Source organism: Bubalus kerabau, chromosome 7 (assembly GCF_029407905.1).
Source record: "Bubalus kerabau isolate K-KA32 ecotype Philippines breed swamp buffalo chromosome 7, PCC_UOA_SB_1v2, whole genome shotgun sequence".
Taxonomy (NCBI): Eukaryota; Metazoa; Chordata; class Mammalia; order Artiodactyla; family Bovidae; genus Bubalus; species Bubalus kerabau.
Window position 1 is genome coordinate 25,529,631 of NC_073630.1, and position 13,148 is coordinate 25,542,778.

A 13,148-nucleotide genomic window follows, 5' to 3' on the forward strand; every position below is an offset into this window, starting at 1 on the left:
ATTGATAAGTATGATCCCACTGCCATTTATTTTCCTGTTTGGGGTTCGATTTTATAAACCTCTTCTGTGTTTCCTGTCTAGAGAAGATCCTTTAGCATTTGTTGAAGAGCTGGTTTGGTGGTGCTTAATTCTCTCAGCTTTTGCTTGTCTGTAAAGCATTTGATTTCTCCTTCATATCTGAATGAGATCCTTGCTGGGTATAGGTACGTGGGTTGTAGGTTTTTCTCTTTCATCACTTTAAGTATGTCCTGCATTCCCTTCTATCCTGAAGAGTTTCTTTTGAAAGATCAACTTTATGGGGATCCCCTTGTGTGTTATATGTTGCTTTACCCTTGCTGCTTTTAATATTTTCTCTTTGTGTTTGATCTTTGGTAGTTTGATTAATATGTGTCTTGGGGTGTTTCTCCTTGGGTTTATCCTATTTTGGACTCTCTGGGTTTCTTGGACTTGGGTGACTATTTCCTTCTCCATTTTAGGGAAGTTTTCAATTGTTATCTCTTCAAGTATTTTCTCATGCCCTTTCTTTTTGTTTTCTTCTGGAGCACCTACGATTTGAATGTTGGGGCATTTAACATTGTCCCAGAGGTCTCTGAGGTTGTCCTCATTTCTTTTAATTCTTTTTTTCTTTTTTCCTCTCTGCTTCACTTATTTCCACCATTCTATCTTCCACCTCGCTTATCCTCTCTTCTGCCTCAGTTATTCTACAGTTGGTTCCTTCCAGAGTGCTTTTGATCTCAGTTATTGCATTATTCATTATTGACTAACTCTTCTTTATTTCTTCTAGGTCCTTGTTAAATATTTCTTGCATCTTCTCAATCCTTGTCTCTAGTCTATTTATCTGTAACTCCATTTTGTTTTCAAGATTTTGGATCATCTTTACTATTATTCTGAATTCTTTTTCAGATAGACTTTCTATCTTCTCTTTGGTTTGGTTTGGTGGGTATTTATCATGGTCCTTTACCTGCTGAATATTTTTCTGCCTTTTCATTTTGTTTAGATTACTGTGTTTGGGGTGCCCTTTCTGTAGGCTGGAAATTCATGGTTCCTCTTTATTGTGGAGTCTACTTCCTGTGGGTGGAGTTGGACTAGTGGCTTATCAAGGTTTCCCAGTTAGGGGAGCTTGCATCTGTCCTCTGGTGGTTGGAGCAGTATCTCTTCTTTCTGGAGTGCAATGAAGTATCTAGTAGTGAGTTTTGGGGTGTCTATGGTTAATGTTCCTTGGACTCAGCAGTTCTCTGATGTTCTCAAGTTTTGGAGATATACTTCTGGCTTTCAGTCCTTCTCTTACAGTAGCCTCAAGACTTCTCCATCCATACAGCACAGATGATAAAATATCTAGGTTAATGGTGAAACAATTCTCCACAGCGAGGAACACCCAGAGAGATTCACAAAATTACATACAGAAAAGAAGGGGGAGGAGGGGGATGGCAGTGACCAGGAGGAGAAGAGGGGTAGTCAAAAGGGGAGAGAGCAATCTAGCCAGTGATCAGTTCCCTAAGTGTTCTCCATAGCCTGGAACACCCAGAGAGATTCACAGTTAAGTAAGAGTAGAGAAGGGGGAGGAAGGTGATAGAGGTGACCTGGGGGAGAAAAGGGAGAGAGCAATCAAACCAATAATCAAATCCTAAGTGAAAATGGATACTGAAGATTAGATTTGTAAAGGTACAAAATTGATAACAAATATCAAAAAGCAAAGATTAAAAATCTAGAATAGAGGTTAGACTCTCAAAAATACAATATAAAAAATACAAAACAAAATCAATCACAAAAATTAAAAAATATGTAAATATGAAATTTGCTTTGAAAAATGGGTCTTTTTTTGCAAGGTAATAGGTTATAAAAATTAAAATTAAAGGAGTAATAAAACACTTATTTTTAAAAAAAAATTAAAAAGTGATAATTGTAAAAATATATCTAGGTATTTCTCTGGAGGTGTTGTGGGCAACGTGGGGTCAGTTCAGTGTCAAATAGTTGCTTGTTCCAGCTTGTACTTGTTCTCAAGGTCTATAGGTCCCCTTCCAATGCACAGTCAGTATTAACTGCAGGGTTTTAATCTGTTGCACCTGTCACTTCCAGAGAGGTTCCCTCTTCTTTGTTTATTTTTGCTTCGTCTGTTTGCAAGTCTCTTCAGTGTCCAATTTCTACCCTGACACAAGGGGGCAAAGGTGATCACTTATTTAGGTTCGGTTGTGTTGTGGGGCGGGAGGGACAGTGCAAACGAATACCGCTGGCATGTATGGGGAGTGTTCACAGTGCGTGGACCACACTGGGTTTGCCACAGCCCATGCGGGGCGTGCTTCCCAGGTCTACACTACTCAGGCTCCAGGGTGCTCTGCAAGGGCACTGTCCCAAATGGGCCCTGCATTTCATGCACTTCCCAGGACTAAGCCACTCAGGTTCTCAGGATTCTGCAAGGGCACAGAGCAGGACTGGCTGTGTGTTTTGTGCCCTTTCCCAGGTATGAGCAGCTCAGGCGACCAGGTACTTGGGAAGCACACTGCCCCAGGTGGGCCATGTGTCTTAATCACCTCCCCAGTCCTGGCCACTCAGTTTCCTGGGTTCCCACGTGTGCCGCAAGAGCACAGGTGTGCCGTGTGTCTCTTCTGGGGAGCTGATCTCAGGCTGCAACACTCCTGGCAGATGTCAACTGTCCAGGATCCCGAGAAGACATGGTTAGCAACTGGGAATCTGCTCACAGTTTGGGGGAAGATGACCTCTCTGGAGCCAAGATTGTAGCTGCCCCTTGCCTTCTCGATGCATGCCTGCCTCTCTGCCCCCAGGGGGTGGGGTGGGCTAGCTCTCCTTTGGTATTCGCTCAATCCTTTGTTCTGTGAGCCCACCATGCTGCATTAGAGCCTTTGGGGGGAAAGGGTTTTTTTTTTGGTCTCTCAGGCAATCCCCTGGTTTGGGTTGCTAGCTCACGTTAGCTCCCTCAGATTGTCCTCAGGCCTGGTCCTTACCCTAAGGACCGATGATGCAGCCCGCACCTCCCCGCCCCGCCCCTGCTTGCCGGTGACAGATGCAAGCGTTTGGGCTACTTCTCGACTGGCAGTTGCAGTAGGTGCATATTCTGTGGGCTTCCCGTCCACCCCCTGGTTATGTTGCCCTCTGAGATTCAAAAACTCCCCAAAGACCCGCCTGTGAGAGGATTTCCTACTGTGTGGAAACTTCTCTGCCTTCACAACTCCCTCCCCGGGTCTCCATCCCTAAATCTTTTGTCTCTGTTTTTGTCTTTTATATTTTGTCCTCCCTCCTTTTGAAGAGAATGGGCTGGCTTTCTGGGTGCCTGGTGTCCTCTGCCAGCGTTCACAAGTTGTTTTGTGGAAATTGCTCAGCATTCAAATGATCTTTAGATGAATTTGTGGGGGAGAAAGTGGTCTCCCTGTCCTATTCCTCCACCATCTTGGAACCACCTCTCCGCTTATTTCTCTTTCATGTGGAAGTCTAGCAGGGTGTCCTGGTCTGGCTTTGTGGTTTGACACTATTAGCCTCTCAGGCTCCTTGCATTATGTTGCTTTGTCCTACTGAACACACAGCTTTCAGACATGTGCCCAAGTAAGGTCCAGTCTCTTTAAAGATAAGACTCAGAGGTTGCAACCATACTTTAGTTCAAAACTATTAACAAAAAATGGAGTATCATGGCAGTTGCAGTAGGTGCATATTCTGTGGGTTTCCCCCTGCCCCCAGTTATGTTGCCCTCTGAGACTCCAAAACTCCTCAAAGTCCCACCTGTGAGAGGATTTCCTACTGTGTGGAAACTTCTCCTCCTTCACGACTCCCTCCCCAGGTCTCCATGATAGTTATAGCTATCGTGGCTAGCTATAACTAACTTGGAGAGAGAATGGGAAATGTGAGTCTCTGGCTGGGGTTTAAACCATGTGCTTAATCTAAATTTAGGGGTTTTATTACTGACAGGAGAAAAGGAGAATGGACAGTGGGGGACAACCAGCAGTCCCCAGATCATTACTTATTTGTCCTATGGCCATAGCTAAGACATTTACACTCTCTCTGAATCAGTTTCCTCATCTGTAGAATAGGAATTTTGATCAAACTTGCACAACAAAGTTTTACTGAACACTGTCAGGCAATGAGTTAGATATTAATGGATGTTGGTTATTATTATTAATGTGCATTTTTCATTTGAAAAACAGTTAATAGGAGCCTCCCTATTTCCTTCAATCTCCAATAAAAAGATCGAGTATTTTCCCAGGAAATTTTTCAGGATTTTTGAGTTCAAGATTTTACCACAGAGTGCATAAAGGGCATTGCTGTGGATTTTAAAAGAGAGCCTTTAGCCAAGAATTGTGCTTATTGACCAATAATCTAAATTGATATCACTGTTTTGACTGGTTCTTACTAAAAGTATACATTTGTGAACTTAAAATACTCACACTTCATGTATACCTGTGGCAGATTCATTTTGATATTTGGCAAAACTAATACAATTATGTAAAGTTTAAAAATAAAATAAAATTTAAAAAAATTATATTAAATTAAAAAATGGAAAAAAAATGAATCTATATGCTCTTTATTTTTGCCTGTAATTTAAAAATAATAGCACTTAGATTCAGTCTCTCTCAGATTCTGATGTTTCCACAAAAATATTTAGAATCACCAAATAATCCTCATATCATGAATTTACACTAATTTACCTCAATGATTTTAAAGAAGTTAACATGTGACCAAGATGTATGGAAGCTGAATTTGTTGTGATATTTATATATTTTTAAAATTTCAATTTAACATTGTTGTTTAATCACAAAGTTGTATCTGACTCTTTTGCAACCCCATGGATTGTAGCCCACCAGACACTTCTGTCCATGGGATTTCCCATGCAAGAATACTGGAGTGAGTTGCCATTTCCTTCTCCCAGTGATCTTCCCAACCCAGAAATTAAAGCTGAGTATCCTGCAGTGCAGGTGGATTCTTTACCACTGAGCCACCTGGAAGCCCCAGTTTAACATTGGAATCAGACAAACTAAAATTTCCAGCAAGCATATTTAGCCCAAAGAAACAGCTTTCCCCCCCTTCTTTCCTTTGTTTCTTTCAAATTATAATCATATATAATTACTATTAATTAAATATAAAATCTCGCACACTAGTAAAGTAATGCTCAAAATTCTCCAAGCCAGGCTTCAGCTATATGTGAACCATGAACTTCCAGATGTTAAAGCTGGTTTTAGAAAAGGCAGAGGAACCAGAGATCAAATTGCCAACATCCACTGGATTGTGTGGATCACAATAAACTGTGGAAAATTCTGAAAGAGATGGGAATACCAGACCACCTGACCTGCCTCTTGAGAAACCTATTGCAGGTCAGGAAGTAACAGTTAGAGCTGGACATGGAACAACAAACTGGTTCCAAATAGGAAAAGGAGTTCGTCAAGACTATATATTGTCACCCTGCTTATTGAACTTATATGCAGAGTACATCATGAGAAATGCTGGGCTGGAAGAAGCACAAGCTGGAATCAAGATTGCCGGGAGAAATATCAATCATCTCAGATATGCAGATGACACCACCCTTATGGCAGAAAGTGAAGAGGAACTAAAGAGCCTCTTGATGAAAGTGAAAGTGGAGAGTGAAAAAGTTGGCTTAAAGCTCAACATTCAGAAAACGAAGATCATGGCATCCGGTCCCATCACTTCATGGGAAATAGATGGGGAAACAGTGGAAACAGTGTCAGACTTTATTTTTTGGGGCTCCAAAATCACTGCAGATGGTGATTGCAGCCATGAAATTAAAAAACACTTACTCCTTGGAAGGAAAGTTATGACCAACCTAGACAGCATATTAAAAAGTAGAGACATTACTTTGCCAACAAAGGTCCATCTATGGTTTTTCTAGTGGTCATATATGGATGTGAGAGTTGGACTGTGAAGAAAGCTGAGCACCTAAGAATTAATGCTTTTGAACTGTGGTGTTGGAGAAGACTCTTGAGAGTCCCTTGGACTACAAGGAGATCCAACCAGTCCATCCTAAAGGAGATCAGATATTTGGCAAAACGAATACAATTTTGTAAAGTTTAAAAATAAAATAAATTAAAAAAATAATAATAATAATAAAGGAGATCAGTCCTGGGTGTTCATTGGAAGGACTGATGCTGAAGCTGAAACTCCAATACTTTGGCCACCTCATGCGAAGACTTGACTCATTGGAAAAGACCCTGATGCTGGGAGGGATTGGGGGCAGGAGGAGAAGGGGATGACAGAGGATGAGATGGCTGGATGGCATCACCAACTCGATGGACATGAATTTGGGTAAACTCTGGGAGTTGCTGATGGACAGGGAGGCCTGGCATGCTGCAATTCATGAGGTCGCAAAGAGTCAGACACGACTGAGCAACTGAACTGAACTGAACTGAAATATAAAATTACATAAATAATTTATCATTACATTTAAGATTTGGGTGGAGCACTAAAAATGTGCCAGATATTTCAAATCCCTTTTTTTCTTGACTGATGACTATTGAAATTATCCCACTACAAGCCACAACTATATCATGTCTTCAATGGCAGGGATTACTTACAATGAATATTCCCTGCACTCTGACAGAATCATTATTCCAACTTCAACAACAGTAACTGGTCCATATTAGATTACATCACTCTACAGAATATAGAGCATCTTTGTACATTGTCTCAAGCATTTGAGGTTACACAGGATGCACTACTAGGTGAAAAGTAAACCTATTAATAAATCACAATTGATGCATACTTGGATTTGTAAATATAATTTCCAAATGAATTCAGAAAGCTATTTTTTCTATAAAGGCCCTTCCTTTCTTCTCTGTCCATTATCCATTTTCTAGATATACCAATACAGAAATTTAAAATAAAACACAACATAGCAAATTATTTTACTCCCTAACTCCAAGTCTGAAGCTTAGAAAACAAACTACTATTGTGTCAAGTGAGAAAAATTAAGGTAAAAAGATGACAAACTGTAGGTTATAAATAAGTTAATGTATCACTGGGGTAAACTGGGCACCTTTAATTTGTTGCAAACCTTTGTATTTAGTACAGCACCGTTCTGCTTAGAGTTGAAAACTCTGTACCTGATACTGACCTTTTAAAGAAACCAAGGACAATCTTTTTCAGAGATTAAAAGACCGTAAAAGTGCTAGTTCTGCCATTGCCAGAAGCACTAACTGAACCTCTAAAGAGAATTATTTACCAAAAGAAAAAAAAAAAGACTCTAGACAAGTTTCTGTAATATGCACCATCCTTAACAAGGGAGCTAAAAAAGAAATCATTTCAAACCAGCTATTAGGTTGGATGAATTAACAAGAGTGGCCTGATGCCTTCTGAGTCAGGCAGTGTTGTGTTATGGTTTTGCCTTAAAAAAAAATTCCTTATGTGTAGTCAGCAGGACTCTGGCCTTTTAACTTATAACATGCTTCCACAGTTAAGCTCCTCTGCTCTACACTCAAATAGCTGTCCACAGCTGCTGAAAATTGATTTATCCCCAGATAATGGCTGCAGTTGATGACCAAAATGTCACTGTGGAACTCTAGCAATCTAAGGTGTGTTTGGTCTAATATAACCTGATTTTTACCCTATTTTTAAATGTATTGTCATTTGCACAAATTTTTAAAGGAATTCTCAAGTTGTATTTAATATTCAACGTATGTTTTTCACCTCAGAGTGGTTGAAGATTTTTTTTAGGGGGGAGGGTATCAAAGCTTATGACATAGCTTTCAAAGTATTGTGGAGGCCACAGAAAAGATACTATGATATTAGAACTGAAAACATCCAGGTCATAGACAAAGCCAGAACTAGATCTTGTGCAGAGAGCAATAATTTAGATCACATTTGGGATTCAGCAAACATTACATAGGTCCTCATGATACCAGTAAAACAGGTTAATCACAGTGAATCTGTACTAAAGCAAAAACCAAGCAAAAAATTATTCTTTGAATAATCTTTAGATATTACAAATATCTAAAAGGCTTCCCTGATAGCTCAGTTGGTAAAGAATCTGCCTGCAATGCAGGAGACGCTGGTTCCATTCCTGGGTTGCAAAGATCTGCTGGAGAAGGGATAGGCTACCCACTCCAGTATTCCTGGGCTTCTCTTGTGGCTCAGCTGATAAAGAATCCACCTGCATTGTGGGAGTCCTGGATTCGATCCCTGGGTTGCGAAGATCCCCCAAAGAAGGGAAAGGCTACGCACTCCAGTATTCTGGCCTAGAGAATTCCATGGACTGTATAGTCTGTGGGGTCCGCAAAGAGTCAGACACAACTGAGCGAATTTCACTTTCATTACAAATATATTACAGATGTATGTGTACAGGAGCTGTATGGTGGTGGAAATCTGTGAATAAAATATTATATTTTTGAAAATCTAACATATATATTGTTATTTTATTTATTCACAAAGTGGAGTACTTAGAGTTCAGGTCAATCTCAGTATGGGTCTTTAAGGAATCTTTACCAAGGAGATTCTTCTTAAATACACAATCACATGCAGAGTGGAATTAAATTGGTTAAATGGTTAACATGCAAACTGTTTCAGGTCTCAAGACGCTTGCTTATGAACTTGCATATGACCGATATGAGCCCAGTGAGGGTTTTCTCTAACTAAAATGCAGTATGTAATTAAGGATATTAATCCAACTTTCTAGAAGGAAGTTCAATATAGACTTCAAAAACTGTGAGAATTTCTGAAAGTATTGTTGTTCAGTCACTCAGTCACGTCCAGCACTTTGCAACCCCATGGACTGTAGCACCTCAGGTGTCCCTGTCCTTCACTATCTCCTAGAGTTTGCTCAAACTCATGTCCACATTTAGTGCAATTCCGTGCTTCTGCATTTAAGCAACAACTTATAGGCTACCACAAGGAATTTATTAGTGATATTCAAAATATCAGAGGAAGTTATTATACTACTACTCATACTTGATTCATAAGATCACTAAAAAATACTTAGTCTAACGTGCATTGAATCAAAGTACTATGTCTGATCCCTATGTACAAATCAACATTTTTATTTCTTTAATGGCTTCTGGATGTCCCTAAAATATTAGCAGCTGACCCAGTTTCATACATAGACTGAATTGAACCACTTTTAATGCTGCATCTCGCACGCTAGTCAAGTAATGCTCAAAATTCTCCAAGCCAGGCTTCAGCAATATGTGAACCGTGAACTTCCAGATGCTCAAGCTGGTTTTAGAAAAGGCAGAGGAACCAGAGATCAAATTGCCAACATCCACTGGATCGTCGAAAAAGCAAGAAACTTCCAGAAAAACATCTATTTCTGCTTTATTGACTATGCCGAAGCCTTTGACTGTGTGAATCACAATAAACTGTGGAAAATTCTTCAAGAGATGGGAACTCCAGACCACCTGACCTGCCTCTTGAGAAATCTGTATGCAGGTCAGGAAGCAACAGTTAGAACTGGACATGGAACAACAGACTGGTTCCAAATAGGAAAAGGAGTACGTCAAGGCTGTATACTGTCACCCTGCTTATTTAACTTCTATGTAGAGTACATCATGAGAAATGCTGGGCTGGAAGAAGCACAAGCTGGAATCAAGATTGCCGGGAGAAATATCAGTAACCTTAGATATGCAGATGACACCACCCTTATGGCAGAAAGTGAAGAGGAACTAAAGAGCCTCTTGATGAAAGTGAAAGAGGAGAGTGAAAAAGTTGGCTTAAAACGCAACATTCACAAAACTAAGATCATGGCATCCAGTCCTGTCACTTCATGGTAAATAGATGTGGAAACAGTGTCAGAATTTTTTTTGGGGGGGGGGCTCCAAAATCATGGCAGTTGGTGATTGCAGCCATGAAAGTAAAAGACGCTTACTTCTTGGAAGGAAAGTTATGACCAACCTAGACAGCATATTAAAAAGCAGAGACATTACTTTGTCAACAAAGGTCCATCTAGTCAAGGCTATGGTTTTTCCAGTGGTCATGTATGGATATGAGAGTTGGACTATAAAGAAAGCTGAGCACTGAAGAATTGATGTTTTTGAACTGTGGTGTTGGAGAAGACTCTTGAGAGTCCCTTGGACTACAAGGAGATCCAACCAGTCCATCCTAAAGGCGATCAGTCCTGAGTGTTCATTGGAAGGACTGATGTTGAAGCTGAAGCTCCAATACTTTGGCCACCTGATGTGAAGGGCTGACTCATTTGAAAAGACCCTGATGCTGGGGAAGATTGAGGGCAGGAGGAGAAGGGGACGACAGAGGATGAGATGGCTGGATGGTATCACTGACTCAATGGACATGAGTTTGGGTAAACTCCGGGAGTTGTTGATGGACAGGGAGGCCTAGTGTGCTGCGATTCATGGGGTCGCAAAGATTCAGACAGGTCTGAGCAACCGAACTGAACTGAATTTTATCAGAAAGATTGCTTTTGTCTAGAACCTTCTGTTTTTCATATGTGCATGTTTATAATTCTTCAAAAAATAAGAGCAAAGGTAACATCAAAACATTCTGTTGTTTAAAAAATTTTAATTCTGTAAAGTATTAGTTGCTCAGTTGTGTCCGACTCTTTGTGACCCCATAGTTTGTAGCCCGCCAGGCTCCTCTGTCTATGGGATTCCTCGGGCAAGAATACTGGAGTGGATTGCCATTCCCTTCTCCGGGGTAATTCTCTAAAAGCACTGAATTAATTATTTTAGCAATACTTAATGTAGACTATCCCTATATAATGTTTTAAATATAAGATAAATGACTTTCCAGCTGATAAGATCTATAGAAATTCCTAATTCCCATAATAGTGAAAAACAACCCCCAAGTTTCAGGCATTTCAGTAAATAAAAAATGTAAAAGGCAGGTATAAATGGAAGAAATATCTGCAATGATAGATGTAAAGTAGAGAGAAAATTAGGTCACTAAATGGAGACATGTATAATGAATTATTTGGTGTCATATGTAAAAGAGTGTTCAGTGTTTATTGAAAAATGATTTTTAAATGGAAAGTTCATATAAAAAAGTTTTAATCTGTGAAAAATAAGTGAGTCTGTCATAATTAACACATTTACATGAGGAAGAGATTACAATTCATTCTGTCTGTTCATGGTAATATTAACAAATATCCTATGCAGAGGCTCTAAATCACAATGAAAAAAAGTCATGGAGAGGTTACACTTATGAAATTAATGGTAATCTCTGAGAGTCAAGCACATTTCAAAACATTGATAGTTGGACACAAGAAACTCATATACTTGGTGAAAAAGGATTGTTATAGATAATCTAAAAATGTATTTGTTATTGCTTCCATACAGATTGGAACAACAAAGAATTGGTTGTGAGTGCAATTGGGTAAATGCTTTGAAATTTAGTATGCTGAAAACTCAATCACTATATGCTTTGGAATACCTAAGAAAAACTCCTTTCCCTTTAAATTGTAAACTAACATAAACCCCAGGGCTTCCCTGATGGCTCAGCAGGTAAAGAATCTGTAATGCAGGAGACTGGGGTTTGATCCCTGGGTCAGGAAGATCCCCTGGAGGAGGAAATGGCAACCCATTCCAGGATTCTTGCCTGAAAAAAATCCCACGGACAGAGGAACCTGACCTGCCATGGTCCATGGGGTTGCAAACAGTTGGGCACAACCGAGCGATTAAGCACAACATAAACCCTCATCTACACCAACAACACCTTTTATAGAAGGAGAATTTATTTAACTTCCTAAGTAATTAATTTCACTTTATAAAGCCAATTTCACTTCATCAGTTTGGATGCCAATTCACTGAAATCAGGAAACTGGTGGAATTTTCACATATAAGTCACCTAAGTATAAAACTATTTTTAATGTCTAACTTGGAATTACATAATTTCATCCTTTACCCGTGATGTTTAATTGAGGTAAATGGAAGGAAGCCTGCCTATGAGAAACTGTAAAATCTCAACTGTGTTTTGCTAGATTGTTTTTCTCCTTCCTCTGGGTTGTAAAAGGGCAGGACTAGAAAAATCCCTTGTTTCCCGTTCATTTAACAAACATATTCACCTACAAAATGACCCCTCCCCCGACTCCCCCATTTGTGTTTCCCAAGCCTGCGGAGTTCACGCACACGGGCATCAACACCTGAGAGTGACAAGGGCTGATGTGTGTCTTTTTGGTGGATGCGGTGCTCACGGTCATGAGGGAATGGATGTGAAATGCCGTGCTGATACCAGCCAAGTAATATAATGTGGAGCCGTTAGGAACATTATTCATAGTTGATGAACACATACCTTTCCTAGTGAAACACATACATTTCAGAAAGAAATGCATAGATCATTTACTGAAGCACATTTATTATAGCAAAATGTGTACCTCAACTAATGAAACACATAGATCATACAGTAAAATGATTATCCTTATATCGAGCAGATTTAACCATTTATGAATGTTTTAGGAACAAACCAGCTTTGGTTAGCAGGCCAAAGCTGAATTTACAAATAGCAAACTCAACATTTTTCTGGATTAACCCTTTATGATTACAATTAATATTTTGTTATGTCACTTGCTGTTCAAAACAAAGGAGTTCTGTGGGTCTTTAGTGCTACCGTTTCTTCTACAATTACTTATACACAATTAACAGAATGTTTATCTTTTAACATCCTTACTGGTGTGGTAACCAGCACTCAAGAAGAGTAACAGTGAGAAATTGAAATATGATGTTTAGGGAAGGCAGGGTGTGTTTGGGGTGCCAATTTATGGCTTCCCTTCAGATAAAATTTAGCACTTGCATTTTGACACAATTGTATTCCAGGACCAGCAGCACATCTTGACACAATCTACCTTTATCTGCAGTAACAAATGCCAAGAAAAGCCAGAAATAGGATGTGAGTCAGTGCCCCTGCCCCTCCAGGGTCAGCAATAAACTATCAATTCCCACTGTATAAATTCAGTTCACCCTGGCTCTCTATGGCCCTGAGGAACAGAGTAGGTCAAACACTTTGTTTATGACTAAGGAATCCCTCAGTACACTGAGCTTTGACCATAACCCTAACTCACCAGAGCTGGGAATGGATGTGAATTCCAGCCCTTTGCTTTAGTGAGAACATAATTCACACAGATGACCGTTGCGCTGAGAAACTTTGCAAGATCAGTCCGATTTGTATCATTGTCCTGTATTATATGTGAAAGTCAGTCGTAGCCTGAGCGTCTCTTAAAGCCTTGCAGAATGGTCTCTACCAGCTCTCGACTT